The sequence below is a fragment of the Panthera pardus genome, unplaced genomic scaffold (genome assembly GCF_024362965.1).
Source record: "Panthera pardus isolate Hobbes unplaced genomic scaffold, ASM2436296v1 HiC_scaffold_5, whole genome shotgun sequence".
Lineage (NCBI taxonomy): Eukaryota > Metazoa > Chordata > Mammalia > Carnivora > Felidae > Panthera > Panthera pardus.
This window is the reverse complement of record NW_026526980.1, coordinates 4,446,184-4,470,500: the sequence shown is the minus strand read 5'-3', so window position 1 is coordinate 4,470,500 and position 24,317 is coordinate 4,446,184.

Here is a 24,317-nt window from a genome sequence, read left to right as displayed (position 1 = left end):
TGTCAGCACAGAGCCCCACACGGGGCTTGAACCTGCAAACCGTGAGATCGTGACCTGAGCCGAAGTTGGTGCTTAACCAACTGAGCCTCCCAGGGGCCCCTAGAGGCTCAGTTTTTATCCTTGGTCTTGAGTGACCGTGGACGAATCTGTCTCCAACGGACTCAGTGTAACATCTTCTGACACCCAGACTGTACATGGGGCTTTTCTTCCAGGCTCATGCACCTTCATTTCAGGGCCTGAAGCTTAGGGACTCCTCCATCCCTCCCCTCCCTACCTGGCCTACCTCCCACGTGCAGCTGAAGGTGCCAGGTCCAGATCCGTGTGGAACATGTTTCCCTGCTTGTCGTGCAGGTTTGGATGAAACAGACTTGGGGGGAGGCGGGGTCGGGTTTTAGGGGAAGGGATCTGTGGAGATCACTTACAAAGGCTTGCAGATAAGCAGTCAGACTTACCGGCCCGCCCCACCGGCCGCTGGGGCGATCACACAGACAAGCGTGGAAACGGAACTGTCCCATTCCCCGCCAGACAAAACACACTACATCCCGCAACAAGGAATTGGGCTGCATCGTCCCATATGGGAGCCACGAGCCAGAGGTGGCCCCTGAGCACCTGAAGCGTGGCTGGTGTGAATTTGAAGACTTTGTTTAAAAAAACAAAAAGATGTAAAATATCTTTTTGGTATGTTGTATCTCGAAAACATGCTGCCATGATGATGTTTGGGATCTATGAGGTTAAAGAAAATAGATGATTAAATTTAATCTCACCGTTCTTTTGAAGTTTATTTATTTTGAGAGAGAGAGAGAGAGGCAGAGAGAGGGGGATACAGAGGATCCGAAGCAGGCTCTGTACTGACAGCAGAGAGCCCGATGTGGGGCTCGAACTCACGAACCGTGAGATCATGACCTGAGCCAGAGTTAGATGCTCAACTGACTGAGCCGCCCAGGCGCCCCTAATCTCATCGTTTTTAATGTGGCTACGAGAAAATATAAAATTCTATATATGGCTGCTGTTTTATCTGTATTAGACCGCATCTTGATTGCTTCCTTCCCAGAAGGAATCCAAATCCAATCCAAATCCTTTGTGCAAAATGTCCCAACTGTATCCGAGCCGTCCTTAAGTTACGAGCATCCCGGGGAGGAAGGGATGGGTGGCTTATCTTCACGCCCTACGGAGCCCAAGTCAGAAGAATGCCACGCACGGTCCCTCTCCCCTGGCCCCTCCGTGCCGTCCGTAACCCATGTGTAAAAGAAGGAATTGTGTGAGTCTCCTCGAGCTGCTTCCCAAGTTACCACGGCGGGGTGGCCGGAGAGGCAACGGTGCGTTCTCTCCCGTTCTGGAGGCCGGGAGTCAGATAGGCAGGTGTCGGCTGTGCTGACACTCTAGGGGGTCTGTTCCCAGCCGGTGCTGGCGGCTGGCAGTCCTTGGCGTCCCTCGGTGCACCCTGCATCACCCCAACGGCTCTCGCCACCCCATGGCCTTCTCCCCCGCGTGCGTATCCAAAGTTCCCTTTTCTTACAGGGGCACCAGGGCCTACCCTAACCCAGCGTGCACTCTTCTCAGTTACTAACTGATGCCATCTGAAAAGACCCTACTTCTAATAAGGTTACGTTCTGAGGCTCCGGATAGGCATGGATTTTGGGGGGACACTGGGCAGCTCGGCGCAGGGACCTGTGCGGGTAGGGCATAGGTGGTCTTCAAGGTGACCAGGCAGGTGGGGACAAGCAACGTCATGGGCATGACCCCTGACACTTCTTTCAGTGACCAGCAGGTCGCTCCAGGATGCCCAAGGGGCCCGCCCTGCCCCCGAGTGGCTGTGGCAGGGTTGGGGGGGGACAGCTCCCCACGAGTGGAAGTTTGGGGGACACTAGTTTCGGGGCTGCAAGGCAGAGGTTCTAAGTCATGCCCCCACTAAGCCTCCCATGGGAAGCGACCATGGGCGAGGGAACCACATGTAAGGGCTGGCCAAGTCCCTAACTAGCTAGAACCCTGGGGTCCCTGGTCTACTCCAGACGGCGGTTCCTAGGCCTGGGGATGCGCCCCTGGGTCAGGAACCTCAGTGCCTCTCAGTCACCACCAAACTCCCCGTGGGGATGGGGACTGCTCCCAGCTACGGGAGCCCCGGCCTCTCCAGGAAACAGGTCTTGTCTCAATGCTGGACTCAGAGAATGGGGGCCTTTTGCATACAGCACCCCCAGGGAGGGCGGGACAGCCGGCCTGTAACGCAGATGTGCTGTGGGACACAGGCAGAGCACACTGTCCCCCAAACCGTGAAGCTGGCACCCCAGATACAAGGCATGTAATCACCTTGCTGAACTGGCTTCCTCCTGATTTCCCGCCAAGGCTGTGGGAGTACTTAATCTCCACGCTTGCCCCTGGAGGTAGACGTTATTATCGCCCCCCGTGAATTCATGTAAGGTCTTGCTTGCAGGTGACAGAATCCGCTCTGGCTAGTGTGAGCAGAAAAGGTTTTTCTGAAAAAACAATATTAGGTAGAAGGGTTGGGGAGACAAGCGAGGTTTGTCTAGCAGACGGTGACAGGTAATACTTACCGCGGGGGACGCTTTGACACTCAACTGCCCTAGCTCCTGAGCTCCTGCGGACACACGAGCCCGGCCACTGCCGTTCCCAAAGACTCAGCTGCCTCTGACCCCAAGTTCACCGAAAGCGAAGGCGATGCCACAGTTCACTAAACCCCCCCTCCCGTTCCCACGGACGTCTGATCGATTCATGGTCTAGTGCTCAGTCCTGGATACACGGGGGCTGCAAATTTGAGTGGGCTCCTACCAACGGGCACTTCCCCAGCGACCGAAGGCCGTTCGGAGAGGAAGGCAGCCACGAAGGCGAGAAATTGCGCCTTATAAGCGAGAAAACGGAGGCTCAGAGAGGTTGAGTAACTTGCCCGAGGCAGCACAGTGAGAACCGGTGGAGGTTGGCTGCACATCCACTAGGCTAGCTGGACGACCTGAGGTCTCCCACGGACCGGAGGGTTTGGACAGGCTGAAGTGGGAGAGGTCATGTGCGGTGGAGACACCTGTGTGATTCAAGACACGGAAGGAGGAGGCGGCCCTTTGGAGGAGGAGCTGTCGTTCTGTGTATCCTGCTGAAGAAAAGCGCCGGGAGAGCAAAGGGGCTGGGAGCCAGGGCCGATGACCAGCAAGGACCCACGGGACTCCCGCCGGCCGACACCCACCCCGGCTGTGCCCTGTCGGAGTGGGTCCCTGTGCCGAGCTGTTCCCCCTCAGACCCCAGCAGCCCTCTCAGAGCTGAATGTTCTAGAGTCGGGTTGACATTGATGGTAAACAGAGACATTCCAAACCTGGAGGAATTGGAACAATGCAGCCACCGCGGGCCGAGGCTCGGAGGTGAAGCCAGGTGGGGCCAGGTTCCATCGGGGCCCGGCTGTAGGGCATGGGCAAATACCCCGAGTGCCTACTGTGTGCGAGGTGTGGGGGGAGAGGCATTCCTGAGCTCCCTGCCCAGAAACCGCGGCAGCCAGCCCGCAGGGTGCGGGGCCGGCCTCCTCTGGAAGGAGCAGGGAGAGTTTCGAGGTCACCTCTCCTCTGCGTCTTGGGGCTCCTTGAGAGCCCGGGAGGGGCCGGGCGGGGCAATTCCAGCTGCCATGTCCCTGCACACCAGGCAGGAAGGTATTGCCACCCCACCCTGTCAGCGGGGCCCGACGCCGGCAGAATGAAGCCGTCTGTCCCCAGGCTGGGCCTAGAGACACGGGGCCTCCGACCCTGCTTTCCTGTCGCTAGTTAGTATGCATTCCTCTAGGACTGGAATCCGAGCCAGAAGGTACAAGACAAACAACTCGAGAGAAGTTTAAGGGCTGCAGGACAAAGTAGGGTGGTGACAAATACGAGCATGGCAAATGCACTCCCTCCCCTGCAGAAGCTTCCCCTGAATTGGGGAAGGGCCTCGGAGATGGAGTCTGGGTTGGGGTCAGGGGGTGATCCTTCCATCCTCCCCCCCTCCCCCCACCCCGCCCTGCCCCGCCTCCCAGGGTTTTCTCCTACTTCCTGCCCTGGCTCCTTCCGTTCCGGTCACAGACTGTGTGTACATGAGGGTGTCCCCTCACCGGTTCCTCCGTCACGCCGTTCCCAGCCTCTGGGCGGGTGTCTGGGGCCTCGTAGCATTCCAGCGCCCACCCGCCCACCCACCCCTGCCGTGGTCCAAAGCGCGGTCCATCTGCAAACCTCACGAACTGCTCCCGGCCCACAAAGAGCCGAGCGCCGCACCGGAAGGGCAGCTTTACAAATCCGGGTAGCTGTTAGTCGTTGCTGCTGCTTTTGCAGACGTGTGGCGGGCTCTGTTGTTTCCATTGTAGGTTATGGTACCGGCATGTGATGGATGGGCCACGGAAACGAGCAAACTGGCCCTGCCCTACAAATGGCTTCGTAAGCACCAAGCCCTGGGAATCACAGAGCAGGAAAGCTTCCCCTGGGAGCTTAGGACCGCGTGCCTCACCCTCCTTCCTTTTGTCTCTCTGAGCTCGGGTCCCTGTGAGCATCAGGAAACTTCCAGAGCTTCCCTGAGGGGCAGGGAGTAGGCCTGGCCTGGCGGAAGTCGGGGGGACGCAGGCACCTGTCAGCTGAATCTCAGGCGCCTGGAAGCAGGGTTGCAGAGGGGACATCCCGGAGGGGATGGCTAGGAAAGAAAGTCTCCTCTCGACCAGAATCGCCTTCCCCTCCCTCCGAAGCCCCACGGGGGTCTCCTTCTGCCTCCGTCATTCAGTCCCACGGATTAGCCCGGAGTGCTACATGAGGGACCAGCCTGACCGGGCGCCCACCTGCCTTGAGCGGATGATCTCCTGGCCGGTGGGAGACGCTGAAGCCCCAGATGATGAAGCAGATGATTTCAGGTGGTGGGACGGTGATTTCAGGGGTGAGGGAATGAGACAGGATGATGGGACGGGAGTGGACGGGGTGGCCTTGGGGGTGCAGGATGTTAAATGGGGGAAAGGTGGTGGGATTTCAGACAGCTTAACGAGGTACAGGAAGTCATCCTAGAAACCCTCAAAGAAAGATCAAAGAGAGGAGGAAGCAGAAACTTCTTGCACGGGGTTCTGCCCTGCCCAAGTTCAAGGTTGGCCTCGCCTGTCTGCTCGCTCGCACCCCGGAGGGGCCCCGCTGCTCCACCTTGCAAGTGCAGGAGGAGGCGAGGTCGTGCCCGTAGGGGCCCCAGATCTTGCGCCAGGCGTGGGGTAGGGTCTACGGAATGATACTGGTCCTTCGCCAGTGTCCCAACCCCCGCGCCCACGCCTTCCCCTCCCGCCTGTAGATCACGGCGTGGTATCAGTCTTACTTCATGCCACATGCCCACACGAGTTCTGAGATGCGCTGGAACCGGGGGAGGGGCAGCGGGGGGGGGGGGTGCGCCCTGGCATGCCTCGGCGGGGGGCCCTGGCCGAGCTCCTTGCCCACCTGTTGGTACCCGTCCCCTTGGCCGATCTGCCAGCCTGGCCTCTCTGGCAGTGGGCCTCTCCAACTTGATCTCAGTCTCTCTTCTTGGAATTTCCCTCCTTTCTAGGTGTTCTGGGGAAAGTCTAGTTTGGGGGGCTGGGGTCAGGCCTCTGCAACTCCTTCTTCAGGTGCAGTGAGTCTATTGGTTTCCCACGGGGGCGCCTGGGTGGCTCAGTCAGTTAAGCATCCGACTCTTGATTTCGGCTCAGGTCGTGATCTCACAGTTCATGGGATCGAGCCTCCCTTCAGGCTCTGTGCTGACAGCGCGGACCCTGCTTGGGATTCTCTCTCCCTCTCTCTCTGCCCCTCCCCTGCTCGTGTGCATTCTCTCTCTCTCTCTCTCTCTCTCTCTCTCTCTCTTAAATAAATTTAAAAAATTTAAAAAGCCCATAAATGCCCACAAACCTCGTAGCAATAAGCAACATTCATTCATTAGCTTGCCAGTTCTATAGGTCAGAAGTCCAGGTGTGATGGGGCTGGGTCCTCTGCTCTGGGCCTTGGGGGTCTGAAATCAAAGTGTCGACTTATCTGGAGGAGAACCTGGCTGTGGACACTCTCTGCTCCTTCCCACGTGGCCCCATCTCCAAGCCTGCACCGGCAAAGGGAGCGCTCAGTGCCCGTTTCAGTCTCCCATTTCCTCTTCTGCCGCCGGCCGGGGAAGCCTTCTTGCTTTTAAAGGGCTCTCGTGATGAGGTTAGGCTAAATGGTCCTTTTAACGAGCTCAAAGTAAATTGCCGCGTGAGGTAAGAGAGCCACAGAGCTCACCATTGTCACGGAGTCTCGCACATCCCCTCCCTGGGGGCCGTTCTTTCAGTGCTGCCTCCCTGGGCAAGCAGCGGGTCCCGGATGGTCCACACAGACCTCCTCCAAGATGTCCCCTGTGAGGGCGCACCACCTAAGTAACCTGGGAAATGGGAGTCCTGGCTTTGAGCTCTGCCTTTGCCGCTAGCTGGCCACGTGACCTTGGGCCAGCCACCTTTGTTTGGGCCTCAGTCTCCCCATCTGTTCACCTGGGAGATTGGACTGTATCACAGGTTCTCTACTCTGACTGCCCTTTGGAACCGCCTGGGGTAGCTTTTAAAAAATATAGCGTCTTGTCGCACCTGGGTGGCTCAGTCATTTGAGCGTCCAACTTTGGCTCAGGTCACAATGTTATAGTTTGTGGGTTCGAGTCCCGCATTGGGCTCTTTGCTGACAGCTCGGAGCCTGGAGCCTGCTTCCGATTCTGTGTCTCCATCTCTCTCTGCCCCTCCCCCACTTGCGCCCTCTCTCTCTCTCTCTCTCAAAAATAAATAAACATTAAAAAAAATAAAAAAAGAATAAAAAACCTGCCAAGGAGATTGGGCAGATCCGTCAGGGTTGAAAAGCACAGAATCAAAACTTTCCAAAGCTGAGAGGTTCTCAACCTTGGCTGCACATTAGGATCCCTTGGGGTGTTGTTTTCCTTTTTTTTTTTTTTTTTTTTTTTTTCCCAAAAGACTAGTCAGTGCCCAGCCCCACCCCAGAGCCTAACTGAATTGGATGGAGGTCGGGTCCCTTTTAAAATCTCTCCAGGGGTTGGCAGCGTGCAGACACAAGATTGTAACTGCCCCTTCCTGTCCTCCCCCCTTCACACTGGGTGGGAGGGGGACAAGAGAAGGCCAGATTGAAGAAGGAAGCAGGGACAGGGAAGGGAAGCCTGCCTTCTGGGTCAGCTCCAGGGACCCCTCCAAGTGATCGTGTCTTTCTCCTGAGCCCACTTCCCAGGACTGAGGGTTAAGAGCCGTTTCATTGCTTAGCACGGCGCTCCTCGAAGGGTGGTGAATGTCCTCGGAAGCCCCCCGACCCCCCCACCCAGGCCAGGTGGAGCAGGTGCCTAGGTGAATCTGACCTCCGCCTTCCGGGAAGGCCTCCCAGTTTTTCACCGCTGGGATCCCCGCCCTCAGGTTCCCAGCTCGGCCGTGCAAACAGGCCCTGGCCCTGTTTTCAGCGTGGCCACTGCCTCATTCTGCACCATTTCCTTCCAAACAACTGGCTTCCCCTTCGGGAAGGTTATCAGAGCACAGTGCAGGGTGGACAGGGCCGGATTTCTGCCCTGGGCACTCCCCGGAGGCGGGAAGGGGCAGAGGATGGGGCCCCGGCTGGACTGGCTGACCTGACCAGAGGCCGATCCCGCAGGAGAGTTCCAGGCAGGAAGGCTCAGCTCTAGCAGTCTGCCGGGAGCACCCACAATATACAGGGAGTCCTCCGTCCCTCTTGGAATGATGCTGCCTTGCAGACAAGGCCCAGGCTTCTGGCTGGTGGGCCATGCTCCCGGGTGGCTGTGTCTATGGTCTGTAGGGACCTAAGGGTGGGTCTCTGTTCTCACCATTTCTCACAACTGAGAGCCTCACAGCTGACCTCCCCCCTTCTGATCTTGCCGCTTCCATTTGTTTTCCCCAGAGCGACCAGAGCGTCCTTGGGAAAACAGGGGTTGGATCCATAACTCCTGGGTTTAAACTGTTCGTGGGCTTCCTGCTGCGCGGCGGATAAATCCAAACTCCTACCACAGCCCGCGAGAGCTGCTTACTGTGGCCCCTGCCCCTCTGATTTCTTCCTCCCCCCACTCTTCCCACTCACAACAGCCTCCTTTTCCTCACTCGGATCCTTCCTACCCCAGGGCCTTTGGACTTGCCATTAATTCCCTCTATATGAAGTACTCTTCCCACGGGTGGTCATTCTTCTGTTCTACCTGTTACCCTTCAGTCCCAGATCACCCTGCCTAAAATACCTACCCCCCATTACTGTCTAGGTCACCCTTTTTTTATTTCTTCCCAACACATCACTATGAAAAATGTCTTATTTTTTAACTTAGTTTTTCTTTCTTTCTTTCTTTGTGGTCTCTCTCTACTCCTAGAAAGTAAACTCCTTGAGGGCAGGGACCTTGTCTGGCCTTTTTGCTGTGAGTTCTTGGGCCTGGAAAACGCTCAGTAACCTTTGGCTGAATAAATGAACAAAAGAAATCGACATCGTCTCCAAGCACGTGGTGCGTGCAAGGTACCGTAGGTGTTTGTAGAAATGCACACGTCACCGTCCCAAATGCACTACGTGCCAAGGGCTGTTCTAAGGGCTTAAGCTCAATCTCTCAACAGTACTGTGAGGTCATTGAACACTACTAAGTTGTGTTCACATTTTACAGGTGAGGCAATAAAGGCACAGAGAAGTTAGCGACCTGGTCAAGGTCACCCAGCTGGTCAAACCCAGGAGTAGCCAGCCCCCTATGCTGTACTGTCTATGGGGAAACAGGAGGCGTGATGCAAACTGCTTAGCTGGATTGGTTGCACAGGCCGGGGAAGTCCATTCCATTCTATTGTGGCCACCCCCACATGACCATAATAAGGCTGCAGAGGGCAGGGGAGTGGGGAGGGGAGCAAGGGATTCTTCTGAAAACCCTCAAAGAAGCAGCAGAATCCCATGACGGGGCAAACTGCTTCCTGCCACTCCAGACTCAGTTTCCCCATTTCCAGGGTACAAAGAAGGTGGGCGTTTCTATAAGTGACAAATGGGTATCAGCCAGAAGCGTCACACAAACCCCAGCATGGGGGCAGGGTGGTGATAGCGAGTGGGGCTCAGACAGCAGGGGAAGGCATGAGGGTCTAGGTCAGAACTTGGGGGCGGCGTAGAGTGCACACCCAGAGTTTCTGCCTGCAGGGCGTCAGCCCTTGGCCCTGATGGCAGCACCCCATTCTCCTTTGGGAACTCCCCCTTGGCCATCTGAACCGGCAGAACTGGAGCAGGGGCAGGGAGGTGGCCGGCCGGCAAGGTGCCTTGCCACTGCTGGGCACGTGACCCAACCCAAGCCAATCAAATCCCCTCTCCAGACTGGAGTTTCAGCTGGTGGGGGCGGGGGCGGGGGGGGGGGACAGGAGGGGAGGAGGAAGGCAGTGCCCATTTCCAGACTCCTCCCAGGGTGTGCACGTCCCTACCCAGAGCCCCCTGCTGTACTCGCAATCCTGAGAAACCCCTGCGACGCCTCTGACCTCATTTGCTGCCACTTTCTCCATCACGCACCACAGTGACAGCTACCACGTCACTTTTTTACTCCTCAGGGCTTGCTCCTCACCCCAGGGCATTTGGACTTGCTGTTGCCTCCCGCTAGGAACATCCCATTCCAGACCTTCCTTCCCCCTGCTGGCTTCCTCTTGTCATTTCGGCCTCCACCAAAGGTGTCCTCGGAGAGCCCTTCCGAGATCACCCAGCTGAACCCCTGCCCTACCCCACTGGCCGGGGGTCTCCCATATCCTCCTGTCGTACCTTCTTTATGGCGCACAATGATGGCTCAGGTTATTTTGCTGACTTGTTGGTTTACTTCTGTCTGCCTTCCCTCGCTGGATATAAACCCTGTGAGAGCCCTTCTCTGGGAGTCTTACCTCCCTGAGCTTGGCAAAGCCCCAGGAACTTGGTTGGGGCTCAAGGAATAAGGAACGAATGTGGTCGTGGGTTAAGTCTAACCCCAGGGAATCCTCATAGGGGATCCTTCAACGAGTTCAATGGGAATTCGTTGTCCTGTTTCCAGACGGGAAAGCTGAGGGCCGGTGAGGGGAGAGGAGGCCATATCAGAACTCACTCAACCTGGTCTTCCTTCCCCGAGAAAGCAGGAAATGCCCCAGCCACCTCCAAATGGCGTACTTGGGCTTTGGGGTCACTTTGCACAATCGTGAGCCAAGCTACCCAGGAACAGGGAGTCCCTGGCCTTAAGCCTCCCCTTTTCCTCTCCCCAAGCTTCTGGGAAGAAAGAAGCCTTTGCCTCTCTTCTCTGGGAGAAACAGAAAACATTCTCATGTGGAGAAGCACCTGGGGGTGGGAGGAAGGGAGGAGACGAGGCAGACGAGCTGGGTCCTGCCACACGCCCGTCCACACAGATCCGGCTGGCACGTGGGTGGTGTGGTCTGACTGGTTGGGTGAGTCTGGGTGTGGGCTGGTGAGGGTGCCAGCCGGTGAACCGTGATACCCCCAATCTGGAGATGGAGAGGCACTCTGGGGAGACAGCTGGTCTCCCGATGGCTCTCCGGCTCGTGAGCACAGACTCTGGTCTGGGACCATCAACACAAGAGACCCAGAGAGTCCCTGGCTCCTGGAAGGATGCCATGGCCACTTGAACAGGGCTTCCTGAGGGCGCCTCATCTGGTGGAGGGCGAGGAGGAAGCATTCGGGCTGGAATGGAGTAGCCGGAGCATAGAGATGGGCTCGAGATAAGCAGATAAAGGGAGAGGCAGTGAGGAGAGAAACCTCAGTGGGGGCGCTAAGAGGGTTGAGTGTGGTCATTAAGAGTTTGGAGCCTCAAAGACCTCTGCCACCTATTTAGTTAACCTGTCTGAGCCTCAGTTTCCTCATCTGTAACATGGGGATCACAGTACCCACTTCCTCATGGTGTTGTGAGGGTTAAGTGAGCCAGGACAGGGAAAGTGCTTAGCACTTAGTACAAGCTCAATAAATTAAGCATAAAGAGGAGTACAAAGTACAAAGTAATGGGCGTCTTGCACCCATTAACTCTTGCTTTTTCTCCTAGCTAAGCTTTACTTTGTCTAGGAAATTTGGGAATGGGCTCCACCCCTATGGACCCCTCCTGTCCAAATTCTATCATTTTGGAACGCTGGTTCATAATGGCTCTAGCTAAGGTGTTAATGGCTGATGGTGGCTAATGGGATAATGACCTTAATGGCTTAATGAAGTTCCCCATTTAAGAATATTTGCATATTAAGCAGTGACAGCTTGAGAAGCCGGATGAACTTTCTCTGTAAAGCCCAGGGTGTGGCTGGGAGGGAAGACGGAAGGAGTTTGGCCCGAGCGGGACTTCCTGGGTTCTCCTACCCCTCCGGAGTGCACTAGCATCCATCCCTGGGTGTGTTGAATGGGCGTACACTCACACAACTGCAAAGAGGAAAGCTTCAGATGACTAGAAAGACTCCTAAAACATGTCTTTGGGATCCTGCAACATCCTGTGTGTGGGTTGCACAGAGACAGGATCAAAAGATGTGCCAGGAAAAATGGTCTGGGGGCTACATGGGAGAAGAGGCCCCAAGATTCGCCCTCTCTTCCTCTGAGTCCTTGTTCTTAATTACCTAGATTTATTCCAGAACAAGTTTTCCTAAATTCGGTCATCTCCGTATCACGATCATCACCACCATTTCCGCACCTCCTGCCTGTGCTATTATTTAAGAGCTCATTAAACTCTGTCTGGGGGCCAAATGCAGTCCCACATCAGCTTTGGTGAATAGTTTTATTTGAAGTGCAGCCACACCCATTCATCTAGGATTGGCTTCAGAGCTTTGAACTCCTGTCAGAAATGCTGTGAGGTCTGTGATCCCGAAGCTGAAAACATCTACTACCTGGCCCTTTACAGAAAAAGTTTGCTGACCCTTGATTTTGCTTTGTAAAACAAAACAAAACAAAACAAAACAAAACAAAACAAAACACCAACTTCTGTTTTTTTTTAAGTTTATTTATTTTGAGACAGAGAGAGAGCAGGCACCCACAAGCAGGGGAGAGGCAGGGAGAGAGGGAGAGAGAGAATCCCAAGCAGGTTCCACACTGTTGGTACAGACCCTGATGTGGGGCTCGATCTCGACGAGCTGGGAGATCGTGACCTGAGCCCAGATCAAGAGTCGGACGCTTAACCGACTGAGCCACCCAGGTGCCCTTCCACTTGTGTTTTTGAGTTAAGTAGACTTACTTGAAAGGGAAACTATATCACTGCTATAGATTGAAAACCAGACTCCCTACCTGTGAGAGGAAGTGCACTGGGGAAAATAAACATAATGAAAGCAAAAGAGTAGTTTTCATTTCTACCTAGGTGCTCTTGCCTAACCAAAGTGCTTTTTTTTGTTTGTTTTGACTTTTTATTGAAGTATAATTGGCATGAAAAACCCTGTGCGTTTCAGGTGTACATCATAGCGCTTCAATATTTGTATACGTTGTGAACTGATCCCCAAAGTGAGTCTGGTTACCACCTGTCGCCTTATTACGATGTTATTGACTGTATTCTGTCTTCTGTACATTACACCCCATGACTTATTTTATAACTGGAAGTTTGTACCTCTTAATCCCCTTTGCCAGTTTCGCCCCCCCCCCCACATTCCTCCCCCTTCTAACCAAACTTTCTGAGTTGTGACCTTCTTTCCTTAGAAGGGTATCATTCCATCTTGAATGCAGCAGATAATTATTGAGCACCAACTGTATGCCATGCATTATAATGAATGCCTGTTGCCCTTGTGGGGCTTTCTTGGTGCCAAGTGCTGTTTGAAGCTTTTCATCTCTGCTAATTTGTGAAACTCTATGGCCCTGTGAGGTGGGTGCCATCACCCCGTTTATCATCGAGGCACACCGAGCCACAGAGAGGTTGAGAGATCTGTGGAAGTTACACAACTCGGGAAGTTGATCGGGGCTGGATTGTGGCTGCCCCCCCTTCCCTGCCATTTGTATGTTGTAGTCGTTAACCCCCAGCACCTCAGAACGTGACTGTATTCGGGGACAGGCTCTTTAGAGAGGTAACTCGGCTAAAACAAGGTTGTTGGGGTGGGTTGTAATCCAATATGCTTACACTGACAGTCTCATCAGAGGAGGTGGGGACACAGACACACAGAGGGAAGGTGATGTCAGGACGCTGGGAGAAGATAACCATCTACACGCCAAAGAGAGCGGCCTCAGAAGAAGCCAATCCTACCGACACCTTGATCTCGGACCTCCAGCTTCCAGAACTGGGAGACACTCAATTTCTAGTGTGCAAGCGATACAGTCTGTGGTACTTGGCTGTGGCCTCACACGGAGGCCACACACGGAGGTGCGGAGCCTGGATGTGATGGCCACGTTCCGTCCATGGGTGCTGGAGCATCCTAGCACCCAAGTGAGACTTTCTCCTTGTGCTCATCAAAGAGACTGAACAGGACTGGGGAAGAGAATAGCATTGTTACTTGCCATAATTGAATGGTACGAATTCCACGCCCATGGATTGCCTCAGACCATCTCCTGGACCGTCAGGGTGTATGCTTCTTGCTTTGGGGAATGTAAACCTGCCACCTGACCAGTTGGGACCAGCCTGGGTCCATGACAGCCCATGGGCCCATGATGCCCAGAGGTCGACTCTCCTAGACTTCCGCGTTACTGCTGAGCGTCTTGAGATTCCTCGGGCCAACGCTTGGCTCTGCTGATCTGCTTGGACTTGACCGCTGGAAGCCATCCTCAGAGATCTCAGCACGTGGACCCACCCCTCAGTGACCTCACAGGGCAGCGCAAGACTCCTCAGTGTTACCGGCACGCGCACCTTCTGGGGATCGTGTTCAACGCAGGTTCTGAGGCAGCCGGTCCGGGGAGGGCCTGACATGCTGCAGTTCTAACAAGCTCCCAGATGATGGCGCTGCCAGGGAGGGAGGGTGCCTGAGGAGCTGGGCGCATGCGCACATCACAACAGATGCCGTGGGTCACCGCCAGGCACCAGAGCCACCTGGTTAGTCCCCCTGAAAGCGGGGACTTTTAGAGGCCATTTCGGGGGGGAAGAAATCTCCTTCCTTAATCTTTACCAAAGGTTCATTTGCCAGTGGCCTGGCTCCCAAATCTGGGATCCTCCATGAAGAAGACGCTAGAATAACTTTGCAAGCCATTGCACCGGTGTCTAATAGACTTTTATACTCCTGGAGAAGAGTAAGCCTGGAGAGCTTCAACATAGGCTTTGGGGCACCATGCCACATGTTGGTGAGTTGAGGACCCTCGGGCTGCATAGGGAAGGGATGACCCAGTCCCGAGGCACGATCAGTGCCTTCTCCTTCTCTAGGGATCTTACAACGTGAGCTCTGACGCTCCAGATTGCAACTCACTGAGCGATCCTGGACAGGGCGTGGGCATCCATTCTAGAATCTTCCAACTCCTCCTCCAGGATCAGCCACCTTCCAAGCTTAAAAGATACCTCTTCAGAGTGTCCTTCTCTTCTCTGATCCGTCTGACTACCCTGTCTGCTATAACTCTCTCTCCCAAGTCTGTTGTTTATCTTCTAACCTTTTTTATACTGTGATCACTGGTATTTCTTTACTTCCTAATGGCAGTTGCCACAACGTATAATTATATGACTGTTTGTTTCTTATTTATCTCATGGCTCCCTCACCAAATTGCACCCTCCACTGGGTCAGGGACCGTGTCATTTTCATTCACCTGTGTGTTTCATTCACCTCTCGGCACTGGGCGTGGTGCCAGGCCCTCAAAAAGTAGTTGTTGGATGAAGAACTGGGATAGCAATGCTTCTGAACTTCAACATGCAGGGGGTTCACCTGGTGATTTCGTTAAAATGTAGATTCTGATTCATTAAGTGGGTAGGGCCTGAGAGTATGCATTGTTCAAGGCTTCTCATGGGATCTTGTTGCCGCTGGTCCGTGGATCGTGCCTTAAGTAGGCATGTCCTAGGTAAAATCTGTCCTCATCGGTTGTCCACCCCACCACCCCCTGTCTCCTTTCTCATTGCTCAACACCCAAGGGGAGGTTTCCAGTGTTTCAGAAGCAAGGAAGGGGCTATTCAAACCCAAGAAATGGTTAGTAAAGCAGTAGGAGACATTTCAAGGAGCCCAGAACTAATGAAGCTCCAAAAGCTTAGCTGAGAGTGGGCACACCGGGCTTTCAGAGGTGTCCAGCTCACGTGAGCCCATCTGTGGAGACGTTGGGGACCTAAAGAAAGACAGTCCCACCCTGGATCTCTCCCAGCAGGGTGATAGGCTGTTCCAGGGCTGGAAAAGGGAACCCAGGCCTCACCAGCCTGTCCTCCTTCTCGATGAAATCTCATCATGAACATCCAGCCGCTTAACAGACCTGGCCTGGCTGTTCCAGAGGTGGATGCTCCCCATCACCTTGGTGACAACATCTGGTCTCCACCGCACCCGTGGACTCACCCAAAGGCCTCTCCGAATACAGAAAGACACAACCGCAGGACAAGGTAGTTCAGTTGAACTTCTGGTGCTTCCCAGGGGCCCACATCTGTGGGAAGGTATGGTGGCCCTCCACCAGCCAACATGTCCACTCCCCACATGCCTAGGGTGTCAGGAGATCCGGTGTTAAGTTGAACGCTCAATGACCATGACCATATATGGCTAAAGGACTAAGACAGTATTTCGCAAAATGTGGCCCACACACCACTGGCATCAGAGTCACTTTGCAGTTGGGGAATGGGAAAAGAGAGCTTGTAAAACACGCAGACAGGCTCCACCCCTGGCCTTTGGAAGCGGGGCCCAGGAATTTGCATGGTTCACGGGCTCCCCGGATGATTCATATGTGCTTTTACCTTTCAAGGTCTCTGGGCTCCTATATTTGCTTCCTTCTCAGTCTACGTAGTTTTTTTATTTCCTTTTGTGTCAGCTCTATTGCGTGCATATCTTTGATCATGAGCCGCCTCAAACCCCCTTGGAAGCTAGAGAGTAGAGTAAATACACAAGGCTTTATATGTGACTAGGTGCCCCAGGAACCACCCTGCCCCTTTGATGCGCCTCTTGCCAGTGAAACTGCCATCAAAGTGCAGCCCGCACAGAAGCTACCCGGCGAGCCCTTCCTTATTACCTGAATCCAGCCAGCCGGTCCCCAAGGCCAGCCCATCTTTGAGACGCGTCTGTGCTGGCAAACACTCCCAATGGACAAAACCATGCCCTGCAGGCTTGGCTGTTTCGTCTGAGCCCCAGACTCTTCAGCCTTCTCTATAATATTGTTTTCTTTACACATTTCTCTGAAGGGACGTCTGAGTCCCTTGTGACTTATTCTCCCAAACCCGGTGCCTTTCTAGAGTGTGAGCGCAGCCTTGCATTCCGTTCTCCTATCATTTTTCACCTTGTGATTTCTCTGCCTGAGCCCACTCTGCCCCCCCTTAACCTTCTCTGCACAGCAGCCCATCAGACCATGGTGCCGTGTGTCCGTGTTTTGGTTTCACGCCGCTGTATTGAAGAAAAATGACTCGTTTACTCGTTGAGCTATTGGTTGGTCACCCTCCTACCCAGCCACGGTGTCTTTGAACTTGCTGCCTCCTCGACTTGGGGCTCTCTCCCTTCTCTTTTGCCAAGCCAACTCCTCGATGTCCTTCAGGTCTCAGGCCCCTTCCTCAGGGAAGCCCTCCCTGACATCTCAGCCTGGGTCAGATCCCCTCCCTGCAGGCTCTCGGAGCACCGGCTAACCTCTTCCTTTACAGCGTGCTTTCCAGGCGGATATTCGCATTTAGTAGAGCGACACCTTGGTTCATTAATTCATTTTGTTAGGGTGATTGTGCGCCCCCGTTTCCCGGGGACAGTTCTGATTTGTGATTTATTGTCCCACTGCATTTATTAATAGCACCCACTCTGCTCTCGAAAGTGTCTTACTTTGGATGATGAGCTATATGGCCGTCCCTGTGGGAGCGACCCCACCCGACTGTAAGCTCCGTGAGGACCGGAGCCTTACTTATTTCTGCTCGTCACTGTGCTCCCAGCACCTGGCTCCAGAGAACCCGGCAGATCCTTCGTGGCTACTTGTGACCCATCCTTGAAAGTGATCCGGCATCGCTTCCGGCATCTTCAGCGGGTCAACTGGACGCCGGTCAGTGAGCCCAAGCTCTCAATGGGCTGAGTGTCAGAATTTGCAGGCATGTTTTAAAGCTACCGCCTATCCCCAAGAATTTGAATTTTATTGAGTCATCAAATATTTATTGATTCCAGTGTTCCTGTCTTGTCGCATCGTTTGTGCATGACACAAGAGTTCGTAGCTGAGAGGCAGAGGGTAAAATCCAGCCTACAGACAGTCCTGCAAGCCACATGCCTGGCGTGGGGTTGTGTCTGCTTGGAGAACAGGGCATTTCATTTTTCCTTTGCACAAAGGTGACATCTTTGTGCCAAGCTGTCTGCACTGAAAGGAAGCCTTTTTCTTTAAAAAAAAATTTCTTTAATGTTTATTTATTTTTGAGAGAGAGAGACAGAGCGTGAGCAGGGGAGGGGCGGAGAGAGGGAGGGAGACACACAATCTGAAGCAGGCTCTGGGCTCTGAGCTGTCCGCACAGAGCTGACCCGGGGCTCGGACTCACGAGCCGTGAGATCATGCAGGACCTGAGCCGAAGTCGGCCGCCCAACCTACTGAGCCCCCCAGGTGCCGCAGGAAGCCTTTTTCTAAATCATTGGTTTGGAAGAGGAAGCTTTTTCAAATTTTCATAAAGGCGCTGTAAAGACTAGCAGGCACCCTGACCCATCACCCACCCTGTGTCAGATGCTGGCGAAAAGGACCTGAGCAAGATAGTGGCCTCTGCTCTCAAGGAGCTTACGTTCTATTGGACAATGAAGACGAAGAGGGAGAAAGTGCACAGACAAGAATTAAAAAATATCATTACTTGGGGCGCCTGGGTGGCGCAGTCGGTTAAGCGTCCGACTTCAGCCAGGTCACGATCTCGCGGTCCGTGAGTTCGAGCCCCACGTCAGGCTCTGGGCTGATGGCTCGGAGCCTGGAGCCTGTTTCCGATTCTGTGTCTCCCTCTCTCTCTGCCCCTCCCCCGTTCATGCTCTGTCTCTCTCTGTCCCAAAAATAAATAAAAAACGTTGAAAAAAAAAAATTTTTTTTAAATATCATTACAGATTGTAAACAGCATTACGGGGCGAAAAGCCCCTCACTGAACTCCTACTCTGTGCTGGCTGCTGGAGGCAGAGGTCAGAGTGTGGCGGGCGAGGCTGCCTATGCGGGGCCACCAGAACTCAGGGGATGTCCTGCAGAGGGAGGAACGAACAAGAGGAAACAGAGACGGGCTGTGTCCAGAGGATTTTAGTCCCACAGAAGGAGAGAATTCCCAGACTGTTCAGGTGTAGGGACTTCAGGATCAAGAGCCTCAATGGCCCAGATCCTGCCCAGAAGCATAGGAATGGACAAGAATTTCTAGGCCTCCTCCTCCCAAGTTGTTATTGTTTGAATTTGGAACTGGGGCACCATGAGCGGGGTGTGCGTGTGTGTGTGTGTGTGTGTGTGTGTGTGTGTGTATGTGTGTGTGTGTCTTCCCCCGGAAACAGAAGACATCTTCCCTTCCCCACACCCAAAGTTCATAAGCATTTGGGAGTCTGGCCTGAGTCCTCAGACTGGGGTTCCCTGGCCGGGCCAGGGGTCACTCAGCTTAGGGGAATGTTTCCATGCGCTTACAGTATAAGAGACAACTCCCCCCTGCCCCCGCCCCCAAGATACCGAGGAATCTTAGGAAGAAATACAAAACAAAACCCATGTCACTGTCAAGCAGGGTAATGAAGGAACAGTGTTGATTAGTAAGTTCCATGAGATAAACGGTTTTGTTTTTAAAGGTTTTATTTTTTTAAAGTAATCTCCATACCCAATGGGGGATTTGAACCCACAACCCCGAGATCAAGAGTCACGCACTCCCCCAACTGAGCCAGCCGGGCGCCCCTGAGAGCAAGCGTTTTTCGACCTGCTTGTTCACTGCTGGACTCCCAGTGCCTCAAACAGTGTGTGGCACAAGGGACATTCACACCAAGTATACTTTTTTTTTATTCGTTTTTCTGAAGGACACTTAGTGTGCGACTTGCAAAGTACTGTGAGGTCGGGGACATCAGCCTTATCGTTTATTTAGTTTTGAGAGAGAGAGACAGAGTGTGAGTGGGGCAGGGGCAGAGAGACAGAGGGAGACACAGAATCCAAAGCAGGCTCCAGGCTCCGAGCGGTCAGCATAGAGCCCGACGTGGGGCTCGAACCCACGAACTGTGAGCCGAAGCCAGGCGTTTAACCGACTGAGCCACCCAGGCGCCCCCCACCCCCCAAACATCAAGTATACTTTAAGTGAATGATTGGAAATATATTATTTCTGTGAGCGATTGTTTGGCAGAAAGGAAGGAAGGCAAGGAGGTTTTTTTTTTTTGGAAAATTAAAAATATTTAGAAAAGCACAAAGAAATAATATTTTTGACTCTGCTTAAGATCCCAGGAAAATGAGAGCACACCCTGGACGCTGTTAACAACGGGGACTTTTTTCTTCCCCTCTGCCTTTTCGGGGTTAAATGTACTCCGTCTTTTCAGGACAGGCCAGGACAGGGGACCTCTGCCCGCCTTGCCATGCTGGGAGACGCCAGAGGACTTTCTTCTGGGACTTGCTAAAAACGTCCCCTGGGCCTACCTGGGCTCCAGATGCTTGGGTGGTAATGATCCTGGCGGCGGAAAGCATACTGCCCTGCTTCCTGTCACTCTTTCTGATGTATTTCAGGGTAATTCAAATGTGAGAGGGCTCACAAGCTCCGTCCCCACGGGGCCGAACCTTCTGATAAAACCCGGGAGCTTTAGTCAAGCAGCCAGATGTTTCGGGGCTCAGTGCCAAACGTGTCTATGATGGGAAAAACCCAGACACAACCCCTTAGGTCTGTGATGTCTTCAAGAGACCCGAAAGCCCCTTACAACGTGGTTAGGGGCCGTATCTACAGGGGCCTGGAGATTCTGCGGCCGTGGACTTCGGTGACAGTTGAACCTCTGTGTCGTAGGTCCAATGGACGAGATTTGTATTGTGGATCCTTCTTATATTTGCAGGATGCTTCACGACAGGGAAAAATGATGAGATCCAGAGCTCCAAGCTGTAACTGGAGGACGCGAGGCGGTGGGGGGGGGGGGGGGGGGAGGGTTCTTCTCTGCTGGAAACCATTGCCTCCATCCTGCCCCCACCCAGTCTGTGGAGGTGGGCGACAGGAGGAAATGATCTCTCCAGAGAATGTATTTCTCAGATCCCACTCCAGGAATTCAGGTCTTTTGGCCATTCATCCAGCAGGCAGTAAGGGCTTTCGTAGCTGTCTCTCTTATGGCAGATGGGCAGCCGGCTGAGCCTTGCCTAAAGTGCTGATGGCAAGGCATTTGGTTAGCGGGGCGGGGGGGGGGGTGGGTTGACCCAACATTAGTTTCCTATAGCTTTCATACTTGGAATTTTTCCTGGGCAGCTCTCCTCCAACAATCCTGCTCCACATCTGGAAAAGCAGCTGAGAGAAAATGTCGCTTGTGAGGTCTTTGCATGTGCTGGCTGTATTCCTCCCTGCAGAGGCATCTAGAGCTGTAAGCCAAGGTCAAAGATAGAGTTGGACCCTGAGAGATGAAGCGATTTGCCAGGATAACATGGCCAGCGGGAGATTTTTTGCTGCTTGGCTTCGTGACTTGCTTTGCCCACGAAATGTGAGCGCGCAGAAGCTTTTAATAGCCGGTGTGTACTTCATTCCCTTACCTCCCCACCTCCCTGAGACCAGCGACGGTCCACATCAAGGCTGCTCCCTCAGCCTGCATCGTGAAGCAAAGATGATACGAACACGTGGTCACAGTCAACCCGTAATGGACGTGTAATACGAGCAAGATACAGCAATTACCTGTGTTGCCGGCCACAGAGATTGTGGGATCATTTGTTACCATGGTGTCACCCAGCCTATCCTGACTGATACAAAGACTGCAGCTAGAACCCATCCCTCCAAATCCGAGTCAGCGGATGCTGATTCTTAGTGTGTTCGTTATCTGTCTCTGCATAACCAAGTACCCCCACGATGAGCACACCTACATTCACTTAGAGTTTCCGCGGGTCAGGGATCTGGACAAGGCTTCACTGAGTCCTTTGCCCCAGGACTTCCCACAAGTCAAGATGGTGGCCAGATCCGGGGTCTCATCTGGAGGTTCACCCGGGGAAGGATCTGCTTCTAAACACACATGGTTGTTGGCATTACTCTGGTCCTCGAGGGCTGGTGAACGGAAGGCCTCAGTTCCTGGCTGGCTGTTGGCCAGAGTTTCCCTTGTTGTTGTTGTTGCTCTGTTTTGTTTTTTGTTTTGTTTTGGTTTTTTCCTGTGGATCTCTCTAACATGGCAGTTACTTTATGAAAAAAAAAAAAAAAAAAAAAAAAAAGCATGCTAACCTAGAGGCCACAGACAGTCTGCTGGCCGGACAGAAGTCACAGTGCTTGTAACCTAATCACAGAAGTGACATCCATCATTTTTGCCTTATTCTGTTCATGAAAACCCAGTCATGCGTCCAGCCCACTCTCAAGGGGAGGGGATCACACAAGGGTGAAGCCCCAGGAGGTAGGGTCACATGGAGAAGGGGTGGCACCCTAGCAGCCTGTCCACCAGTTTGCTTGCAAAGGACATGGCTATTGATCGGAAGTGAGAAAAGCCTCTGCGACACCTGTCAAGATTCAACTGACCCACCAACCAAAAGGGGGGTGCACTGGCCGAATCACCTTCCCATCTCGTCCATTCCCATCCGGACTTTATGGCTTTAGATATTGTCTTTTAGGGTCTCCACCCTTCTTGACCAAAGCCCGCCTAGTCTCCGTTACCTATCCTGCTACAACTCCAAGTCCTGCTACTGCCTGAAGGCTGGGGATCACGTTCGCCCCGGGGCATGGACACCGCTTGTCATTCCTTCTAAGAACAGAAAAGAGTCAACAGAAGCAGGTTATGAGCAACGGGCAGAACCTTAAAACGTTCAAGCCAGCAAGGCCACACAAGAGGGGCCAGAGTTCTCAGTACCCTGTGCGCCTCACCCCTGACCCCCACCCTGGCCTTTTGTCAACCTGTTCCTGCTGTGAAGCAATCAGCCAGGATGCCTCATAGGTGCGACAGCAGACATGCATTTCTCATTCACGCACCTGCAGCTTGGCTGGAACAGCTCTGTGTCCCAGATGGGAGTTCTGTAGGTCACCTAGGGTAGCTCTGCTCCCCACGTCTTTAATTTTTCTGGAAACCGTGGGCTACTGGGGGTGTCTTCTGCTTACAGAAATGGCAAAAGCACACGAGGGTAAGCCTTACTGGCCAAGCGCATTCCCAGACTTTGCGTGTGCCCTGCCTGCTAATATCTCATTGACCAAAGGCTGCCAGTGGCCTGCCTCAAGGTCAACGGAGGGGCGGGGGCGGGGGGAGGGATGTACACTCTTCTGGCCACAAGGCTGGAGTGTGGATGCACACTGCTCTATAGCAGGTGAAGATTTGGGCCCCAGAACTCAATCGAACACATTCTTATTTTCCCCCCACACCATGTTGAGGTTTCCAGCTTATTATGGAAACACCAGGAGTGTGAATACGGGTGGGTAAATGTAGGTTTCTGCCTGCAGTTTTAGCGGACAGATAGGACTGTATTTAAAGAAACCAAACTAGGAGGCATAGGCAGCAGGTGAATGGGCAGGTAGGTGGGGCTCTGGAGCGGGGTTTGGGAACAATAGAGAGGAACAGTGGATCCCCTCCTTTCTCTGGGTCCTGGAAAGGCTCTTTGGTGTCTTGCCAGGTGCTTCCCGGGGTGAGGCACGCCCCACCAGCAGGCACACTGGAGGTGATTTAGGTGATTCGGGAGGAGGCACTGCCTAGAGTGAGAGTGAGTTTGAATCACAGAGTGAGAAGGAGTTTCTCTTTCCTGGTGATCTTGCAGTGGTTCTGATGACAAGAAGGAGAGTCTCCTTCTGTGTTAACGTGTCCCTAATACCTCCCAGGCTGGCTGATAGATCCCCAACTTCAGGTTCGTGGTTCTTTCAGGCAACAGGATCTGGCTAGAATATACGGACACTGGGGTGGGGGTGGGGGGTTGGGTAGCGTTTATAAGTTTCTCATCTATGTTTGCTGAATGGCACTGTTTCCTGTTTACTGTAATGCTATAGGGCTTCCTTTTAAAATAAATATAGTTAAATAAACAGAGTTGATTTAAAGGAAAAAAAGTAAGTGAATACTAGTTCAGGGGGCATGTAGTGACAGCTTGGCCATGGTTAGCATTTGGTAAATAGTGACGTGGTAGGAACAGGAGAGTGGTCTTGCTGCAGTCGGTCTGATTTCAAATCCACGTTCCATGCGTCACTTGAGGCCTTTGAGCAAGTTACTTAGGTAGCTAATCTGACCCTCAGTCTCTTTATGGAGAAAACGAGGGCAACTTCTTTTGCAGGGCTGTGGGGTTATATTGAAGGGAATGTTGAAGCAGAAACCCACCCGGACTGTCCATTCTGGGAGAGCCTCCTGGGTTTCCTGCGTCCTCCAAGTGGCCATGGGACAGCAAATGCCAATGTCCCTGCTGGTGGCTGGGCCCCACCTGGCCCTCCTCGGCTGCAGCCAGACCCCACTCTCCTTCCCTTTAAGGCAGGGCCTCAGTTCAAATGAACACCTTCCTGCCTCCTCTCTAGCCCTACAGAAAACCTTCTGCTTAGCGGATAGCGGTCTTGAGCAGCATTAAATTCCAAAATTCAAAGAGAGATGACAGGTCAGGCACCAGAGCAACTGGGGAACCTCAGGACCTTGGGGGTGGGGCGTGGCCCTTCAGAGGGGCTCTCAGATCTCCTAAGGATCTCTAATTTCCATTCAGGGAGGCTCTCCCCTTGCAGAGCTCCCCAGCAGGATTGAAAAAAGACTGGCATCAGTCAGTTTAAACATGGCATTCTGGCCCCATCAGCCAGTGCATAATAGATTGGTATTTCCTAAAAGTGTTTCTAATTCTCTTTTCCGTAATGCGGTCTACTGCCTTGTATTTTGGGGTGCATGCAAATAATATGAACCTGTTAAATTAAAAGCTTAAAATATACTGTTATGTTGTGGCCCTGTTTTGGAACTTCTTCGATTTTTCAGTATACTAAATGCTCCCCCCACTCCACACATGGGGCTTGGGTACCTCTGGCCTCCTCCAACTCCCCAAGAACCTCCAGAACACATTAGTCCTCTCAGTTTCCAGATGGGAAAACTGAGGCTGGAAAGAGAGGCTGGCTGTTCCTTGTCTTCTGCTGTCACTTCTAGGGATCATAAATTCCAGGGCTGTGGGTTCAAAGGATGTGGGTGGTGGTTTGTGCAAGGGTGTGTGTGCAGTGGGGGGAAGCAGCAAGTGGGGGGGGGGTGGGCTCGGCGGGAGTCCTAAGACTTGGGTTCCCGGTTGCCCTGC